The sequence below is a fragment of the Egretta garzetta genome, unplaced genomic scaffold, assembly GCF_000687185.1.
Source record: "Egretta garzetta isolate BGI_Z169 unplaced genomic scaffold, ASM68718v1 scaffold59, whole genome shotgun sequence".
In the NCBI taxonomy this organism is placed as follows: domain Eukaryota; kingdom Metazoa; phylum Chordata; class Aves; order Pelecaniformes; family Ardeidae; genus Egretta; species Egretta garzetta.
Genome location: NW_009267230.1, coordinates 759,864 through 768,077, shown reverse-complemented (window position 1 = coordinate 768,077; position 8,214 = coordinate 759,864).

The window sequence follows — 8,214 nt, the reverse complement described above, 5'->3', positions numbered from 1 at the left end:
GCAAGGGCTGGAGCAGGAGAGATCCCCTCTGGGATGCCTCCTTGCTGTGCGTACAGGAGCAGGTAGAGATGGCTCTGCAGAGGCTGTGACTGGTGCTGCCATCAGGCAAGAGGCAGCTTGTGCAGCGAGCGGGAGCTTCTGCATATCCTGCAGACCCTGGGAGCCCTGCTGCGTGTAGCTGGGTACCATCTGTTCCTGCTGTCCCCACCGACTGTTCAGCCCTCTCGCATCCATGGGGCTCTTGTTAACACAGCTCTCTGCTGATCGAACCCCGCCGTCGTGCTGGGCTCAGTTTTCCTCTTCCTCCTCCTCCGCTGAGGAGTCTTCTGGGGCTTACTCTACCCCAGCTTTAATTAACACTGGGGAGAAAGTGAAAACAGCTCTTAGCTGATTGTGGCAGGGGAGGAGACCTAATAAACCCCAGGAGAGGAAGACTGACTGCAGAAATCGGGGTAGTAAAATCAGAAACCTCTGAAGCGAGGCTGGGCTCGGCCTCTGCAGCCGGTTAGTATTCAGCTGGAACACCACACTGTTGCAGACAATGCATTAACATCAAAGCCGCTGGGTCAGCAGTTTTAGTTAAGTGATATATTTGGTATTATATTTTTATCGTGTGTTTTTTACACCATGTTTTTATTTTTATGTTTTCATGTTCGAGTTTTTGCAGGAATTTAGTGCTCCTGAAAAGCACTCTATCGACAGCCCCAGAGATTGAAGGTCTTTGTCTATGCCCAGAGAAGGCAGCGTGTTAGCAGCCTGCTGGCACCACGCTGGCTCTCTGCCTCCACCCCACTCACAGGGACCACCTTTAGAGATGCGGGAGCAGTACTGTCGGCACTGCCAGCAGAGAAGGACAAGGAGATGTATTTGTGGGGCCCGAACCTAAGCTAAGACACTCTGACGCCCAGTTTGCCATAAGCCCTTATGCTCCTATGCCCCACTGTGCCGGAGGGAGTCTGGCACATCACACTGGGATTTCAGGGTGATGGGTGTCATAGATGCTTTTGGCCTGTGAGCCAGAAGTCTCCTCTAATAGCAGGGCTCAGGATGATCCCATCTGCTGCAGAGAAGTGGAGACATCAATCCCCCTCCTGTAGGACTGAGGTCTGTGCAAGAAAAAGCTGAGATCAAGCTCAGTTGGGTGATGTGTCCATGGCAGAGCAAAGTCCCCCATCTCCTCTGGTGCTGGTCAAGGGTGCGGGCTGACACAGGTCACTGTTGCGGCTCAGTTGCCCTCCGCTCTCGCTCCTCTCCTCCCCAGCGCATCGCTTTCCCCTCGCTCATAAAAAGCTGAATTGACAGGAGATGAGAGGATTAACCTTTGCCACCCGTGTAGGCTGCTGCGTACAAATACTTCTCTCCAAAGCATCAAGTAATAAATGAGTCTTCATCTTTGTCAAACACCTTGGAGTCCATTTGCTATGTCTCCCCAAAGGCAGCACAGCGGGGCAAGGCAGTGTGTGAAATACAGGAGGACTATAAATCTCACCAACACTGTATGGGCATTTTACAGCTTGCAGTTTTCACTGAGAAGTGGCTGTAAATAACGGAGGGGGAAATCTGCCACCTGTCTCCAGGGGAGGATTTATTTGGGTGTAAGTGCTATAGATCTTCATATGTATGCTGCTGCTGTAAATAAGCAAAGTTTAAGCAGTGATCGGGGTCTGTCTCTTTCTCTCTCCCACAGTCTTTCTCTCCTGTTTCACCTGTTTGTTCCCCTCTGTTTCCCTGCTGTTACAGACTACAGCTTGCTCCTGAGGTGGGCATAAGCCTGGAGAGTCACTTGAGGAAGAAGGAAGTGGGTTGCTGTGATTGATTATACATTGTGCTTTCACATTCAGCCCATGCAAAGGATTTCAGGGGAAGAGAAGCTGATAGTTAGGATTCAGGACCCGCTGCTATGTACTCTTCAAATGCTCCTTTGAGTTCTTGGTTCAGGATTTTAATGATGTTGTTATTCTCATGCAGAAGCATATGGTTTGTTCCAGTCTTTGCTGTGTTGCTGTACAGCCAGCCCCTGTTTCAAGTCACTGCGCTCAGGGAGCTGCTGAGAGTATCTGGAGGGAAGTTAACTCTTTGAAGACCTCTGCAGGCATTGAAGCTGCCAGTGCATGGAGCGTGCTGAGGGCACTCCTGGGTTGTGGCATCCACCCTGGCCACCATAGCCAAAAGGCTTTGCAGAGGGCTGGTACTGGTTGGGGCATGCCAGGCTGGTTAAGAGGTAAGATGTACCCCTCAGGCACAGGGCCAAGTTGCAAGGCAAGAGCAAGCAAGTGCAACTTCACCAGTGGGGATGGTGAAGGACCTGAAGAAATCACTGTTGTTGGACATAGCAAAGCAGCCCTCAAAGGGATGCAGGCACAGTACTTGGTTTCCACTGGCAACTCACAGTCCAACTGGTCCAGTTGTCCCCTGCAACCAAGAACCAAGCAGAAGGTGACCTATGTCTTAGGTTTGGGAGCAAAGAAGCAGGTCTTGGACATACCTAGCTACAGACTGCAAAAGGCTGCCCTCAGGCTCTGTATGTTGCATTGGAGGAGGAACACAGCCCATGGGTCTTGCTTATAGGATGTGGTGTCTGCTGCTGGCAGTGCTGCAAGGAACCTACTCACCTTGAGCTACCAGCCACCATCAATCCAGAAGCATGTTCCTTCCATGACTGGCTCCATGTGTTTGTGAGAGACTCCCCGAGCTCCTCTCAAACTCCAGAAGAAGAAACACGGATGTATGGCCAGAGCCTCCCAGACATTCAGAGGTCCATCTGATCCATTTGCAGCTCTTGGAAAGCCAGAAAACCCCCTCAGAAATCGTAACAGTAACAAAAGTAGCCACCCCACTGATGTGGGGTGAAAGCAGATCCCTGTCTTCGTCAGCTTGGCACTGCACACATGTGCAATAAAAAGGCAGACCCAATCCAAAACAGCTTGTAGCAATCTCTGCAATGCAATATTAAGCACTGCCCTTCCCTTGCCCTTCAATATCTTTATAAATTCTACCCTCCCTTCCTGCCCGCACAGCGTCTTATAGAAATCAGGGGAGAAACAAAGAGCCAAGGACAACGAGACCAGGCGTCCTGCAACAAAGGGCTCTGCGATTTCTTCAGGAGATCCCCATAGCACGATTAGCATCTCTTTACAGCAACATCATCTCTCCTTCTTTTGTGTCCCCAGAGGAAGATGAAATTGTCACCAAGCGCCAGAGAACAGAGCTTGATGAATACTGAAAAGACACTCACCCGCAAACTGGATTGAACGGGTCCCAGACAGGGACTGACGGGCGACCGCTCTTAATTAGCATTTTCAGAAGCAGCCACAGCGTGCTGGGCGAAGGCTAGGGCAGGAAGAGGGAATACCAGGGGTCAGAGGCATGAGGGAAGCACAAGGAAAGAGGGCTGGGGTTAATGAGGAAGGACAAGTGGTGGGCTCTGAGGTGTGGGCACATGTCCTACACCCGGACACACGTCCTACTCCCCTCTGCTCCCACAGACTCAAAGCAAAAGTGGTCTCAGGCTGGTGAGCATGGGTGGTGGGACACAGCCCTGCCCCAAAGCCACCCCACTGGGCTCCCACACTGTGGGTTGCTCTAACCATAATTTTGAGTGAGGAGCTGTGGCTTCACCCCGTGCTTCATTAGAGGCAAGGAACTCCTAATCGTCTTTTGGCTGCCTTGTATTTCCCCTCCCACATCTCCATGAACCAGAAAACACCTTCTGAGGGGACATCGCCCCTTTTTTTTAAACCAGCAACTCTCAGAAATATGTTAAAGGAGGTTGACTTTATGAAATGCTGTTGCTGAACTGAAATTTGCAGTCAGTTTATGGGCAGCTTGGACTCTGTCTCATCCCTTCTCAGTGAATTCTCATATTGATGTTTCTTATAGTGACTGATGTCCTCTGCAAGCATCCCTGAGTAACTGGAGTGAAAAGGCTCAATTAAAGAAGGGTTCTCCTATGGGTCCCCTGAAATTACAGTGGTTTAAATTGCTGCCCAGCAACCAGGAGCTAAATTACAGGGCTTCAGCGCTCCTGGCAATTGCTGTTTCTCCATTCACATGCCAGGAACTGATGGGTCCAAACAAAGAGAGATTCACTGGTGGAAGGAGAGTAGGACATGCATAGGAGAGCCATGGGCTACCTTCATAACAGTTTTCAGCCTTCTCACCACAAGGAGTGGCAGTTGACCCCCAACTACATCATGCTTGGAGTATATTAGAGGTGAATTTGGACAGGTGCCTCTCTGGCCTCAAACGGACAGCCAGTTTAATGGAGTTTGGCCATCTCTTGTGGGTGAGGAGATATAGCTTTAGGACTAGTTTAGGAGAATCATCTGGAGCCCCTCCATGAGGGTGATTCTCCTGGTGGAACCAAGCGGACTCAGCATCTCAAAGCTGTCTGTTAGTCCATCAGCTTGCCAGTCAATACTGCTCCTGTCTGGTCTCCATGTCCTCAAATTCATCTTCTATATATGTCTGGAGCCTATAAATTCATCATATATGTCTTATGATGCTTGTGGGCTGGAACTTCCTGGTGCCATGGTGCTCCCCCAGTGTAACTAGTTTTGGGAAAGATTTGGAGAAGTGCAAAAGTAGCAAAGAAAGCATTAGAACTGCAGCTGTGTGAAGAACAACCAAACAAGATAAGGCTAAGATTTGGCAAATTGATAAACAAGGTGTGAGAAAGGTCTGCAAGATTGTGAGTGGGAAGGAAGGGATGGAGAGGAGTCAGTTGTTTTCTGTTCCTTACGATGGAAGAATTAGGAAGCATCACATTAAAACTGTAGGTTGCAGATTGGAAAGAAAGTAGATCTTTTTAAACAACACATCATTTGTCTGTGGAACCCCTTACACAGAACCACAGGCTGGCTAAGGCTGGCAGGGACCTCTGGAGGTCATCTTGTCCAATCTCCCTGCTCAAGCATGACCACCTAGAACTAGTTGCCCAGGAGTATGTCCAGGTGGCTTCTGAGTATCTCCAAGGATGGAGACTCCACAACCTCCCTGGGCAACCTGTTCCAGTGCTCGGTCACCCTCACAGTAAAAAATTTTCTGACGTTCAGACAGAATCTCTTGCGTTTCAAGTTTGTGCCCATTGCCTCTGGTCCTGCCACTGTGCACTGCTGAAAAGAGCCTGGGTCCATCCTCTTTACATCCTCCTTTTGAGTATTTATATACATTGACGAGATTCCCCTCTCAGTGTTCTCTTCTCCAGGCTGAACAGTCCCAGCTCTCTCAGCCTTTCCTCATAGGAGATATGGTCCAGTCCCTTCATCGTCCTTGTAGTCCTTCATTGAACTCTCGCCAGCATGTCCATGTCTCTCTCATACTAGAGTCCAGAACGGGACACGGGACTCCAGGTGTGGCCTCACCAGTGCTGAGCAGAGGGGAAGTATCAGCTCCCTTGATCTACTGGCAATACGTTGCTCCATTCAGCCCAGGTTACCGTTGACCACCTTTGTGGCAAGGGCACACTGCTGGCTGATGTTCAACTGGGTGTCCAGCAGGACACCAAGGCCTTTCCTGCCAAGCTGCTTTCCAGTTGGGTAGCCCACAGCACATATTAGTGTGTGGGGTTGTTCTTCCCCAAACTGCATGATATTGTTGATATGAAACTTTTATATGGGTCCAAGAATAAATTATATGAAAGCTGTGTGGGGACGGATTTATCGCAGTTGTTAGCTACAAGGAAGTCTGGAAGAGTTGTCTTCTCCTTGTTGTCTTCCTTAGAGTTTGTTGTTGGACATGGCCTGAGCTGTGAGGGACATCTCTACATCCCTGTGCAGAAGTCAGCTTGTGCTCAGAGCTGAGCTGGTCCTGGTGGGAACTAGCAAATAAAAACATGGGCTGGGGCAGGACAGGAGATAGGCTGCTGGTTTGGGACATGAACCAGGGCCTCTGATAAGAGGGCTCTCAAGAAATCGGTGGAGAGGAATTTGGTACAGAAACTCAACCCAATCCTTTCTACTACCAAGTAACCCCTGGTGGGACACTTTTCCTGCATAAGACTGGGCGACCCTTCTGCAACCTGGCAGGCTCTGCGTATGAGATGCCCCATCTCCATGCCTCCTTTGGGCTCACAGGCTGGTGGCATTTCTATAAACCCTCATTTCTCAGTGTCCCCCATCTGGGCAGGATACCCGAGCCCATCACAGCACTGATAGGGAGGTGAGAACTGGCTTTTCAACTTCTGTTTTCAACTCTTTTCATCTTAAAATATCTTGAAAAGTGCTCAAATAAATTTTTCCAGCAGCAGTTTATTTGCTTTTGCTCACAAAGCCATATTTATCTACAGAAAAGAAGTCAAACCTCCCAAATGCTTGAAACACAAGAACGTGGGGCTGGCAGGGACTTGCAGACTTGCCAAATCCAATCCCTGCTGTTGCAGCAACACATCACAACGCCCTTTTGGAGCTGGAGTCCGCTCTCTCTTAAAAGCTATTTGGATTTCTGCCCCCATGGCTCCTACTGGGCGGCTGCTCCAAACCCGATTGCTCTAATGGTTCAAAGCCCTCAACTAATTTCCAGCCCAGTTTATTCATGGCCAGTTTATATCCATTTGTTCTCATGCCAGCACTGTCCTTTGGCTAAAATAGCTCTCCTCCCTCCATGGTGCTTACTCCCCAGACATATTTATAGAAAACCATCCCCAGCCCTTGTTAATACACTACAGTTCTTTTCTTCCTGCCATTCTGCAGAGGATAAAGTCTCCTGACTTCTCCCCGCACTTTAACTCCTCTGGTCCCCATGCCATTGCAAGCTTACCTTCAGCTTCCTCCCAACCCGGGTGGAAAGGAGCATGGACTCTGCAAAAGATTTTGTTTTCCATGGGAACTGGGACTTTGGTGTGGGTCCTAAGAGAAATTCCATCCCCTTCCAGGGCTTTTTCCCCTCCATGGTGTGTTTCTGGGAGGAGTGAGTGTCTCTCAGCGAGCATCTCTTATAAAACCTTACACAAAAAGAGCTCCAAGATTAGCAACAGCTTCCGGCAACAGCAACAGTTTGAGAAGCAATGGAAGGGGAAACTGCGAATCATTTGAAAATATGCAAATCCACTCATTAAATAATTCACATGAATTGTCACACATGAAGGTGGAAAAAAAACTTGGCAGCTGTGTATATCCTTTCCTCATCAAAGCCACACTGTATCAGCAGCTGCCATTCTCTTTCTTCCTCAGATTTTTCTCTTTCTGCTCTCCACGTTTCAACCTCCCCTTTCTACTCCATCACCTGATACTGGGGTTTCCAGAGTGCTCGCGCCATCAGGCAACATATTTTCCCTCCTTTCTCTCCTGTTTGTTCTGCACCCTCCCTAAAATCATTTCCATCCTTGGTGGACCCTGTCTCGGGATCATCAGGAAATGAGATTCCCATATAACTTGGGCTGTTCTACATCAGCAAGGAAAGGACAGATCCTGTGTCCTGAGTGTTATTTCTGCAGCACTCCACCCTTATTGGGTGAGGTGCCTGATAACCATGCCTGGACAAGCTTCATTTCTGGCTGTAACTGATGGGAAGGCTCCCATCGGCTGCAGCTGAAGCTCGCCCTGCATCCCATCCTGTGGCATTCCCAGCGTTGCCAGGGCTGTGTCCTAACGGAGGGGCACGACAGGGCACTAGCAAGAGTTGCACGCTTTCCCTGAGAAAAAGAATTCCTCCGGTGAGATGAGGATGCAGGTCCTGAATCCCAACTTATGGGAGAGGAGGCCAGGGCAACTTAAAAGCAAAACAAAAGATCAGCAAATATTGATTTTGGAGGCAAAGAGTTTAGGGAAAATGGGGGTACAAGAAGCCTCTGAGCTCTCGTTTCTGGGTGATGGACATTTGAAGGAGATTCCCCTCACACACTCTACACAAATGGTTTATACCCATCTTGAAGTCACTGAAGTTCGGCCCCGTGCTGGACCACTCAGAAGGCACACTTGGTTTAATGCACATGTTCATTCTCCCCCTCTCCTGCTTCAGTCAGGGGTTTCCCGAGTTTTGCATCATTAGGGCAGGGGGAACTCCTCTCTAACAAGGCCATTCTTTGCATCTCAATCCTTTAACCCCGACGGTTTCCTACTGGTAACATATCCACGCAATCCTCACACAGATGATGAGATTCTGGCAGAACAGGAGCCTGGCCCACAGCTATTTTCCCATGCTGTGAACATTTTTAAGATTGGGGGGGGGGGGGGGGGGATAAAAAAAAAAAAAAAAAAAAAAAAAAAAAAAAAAAAA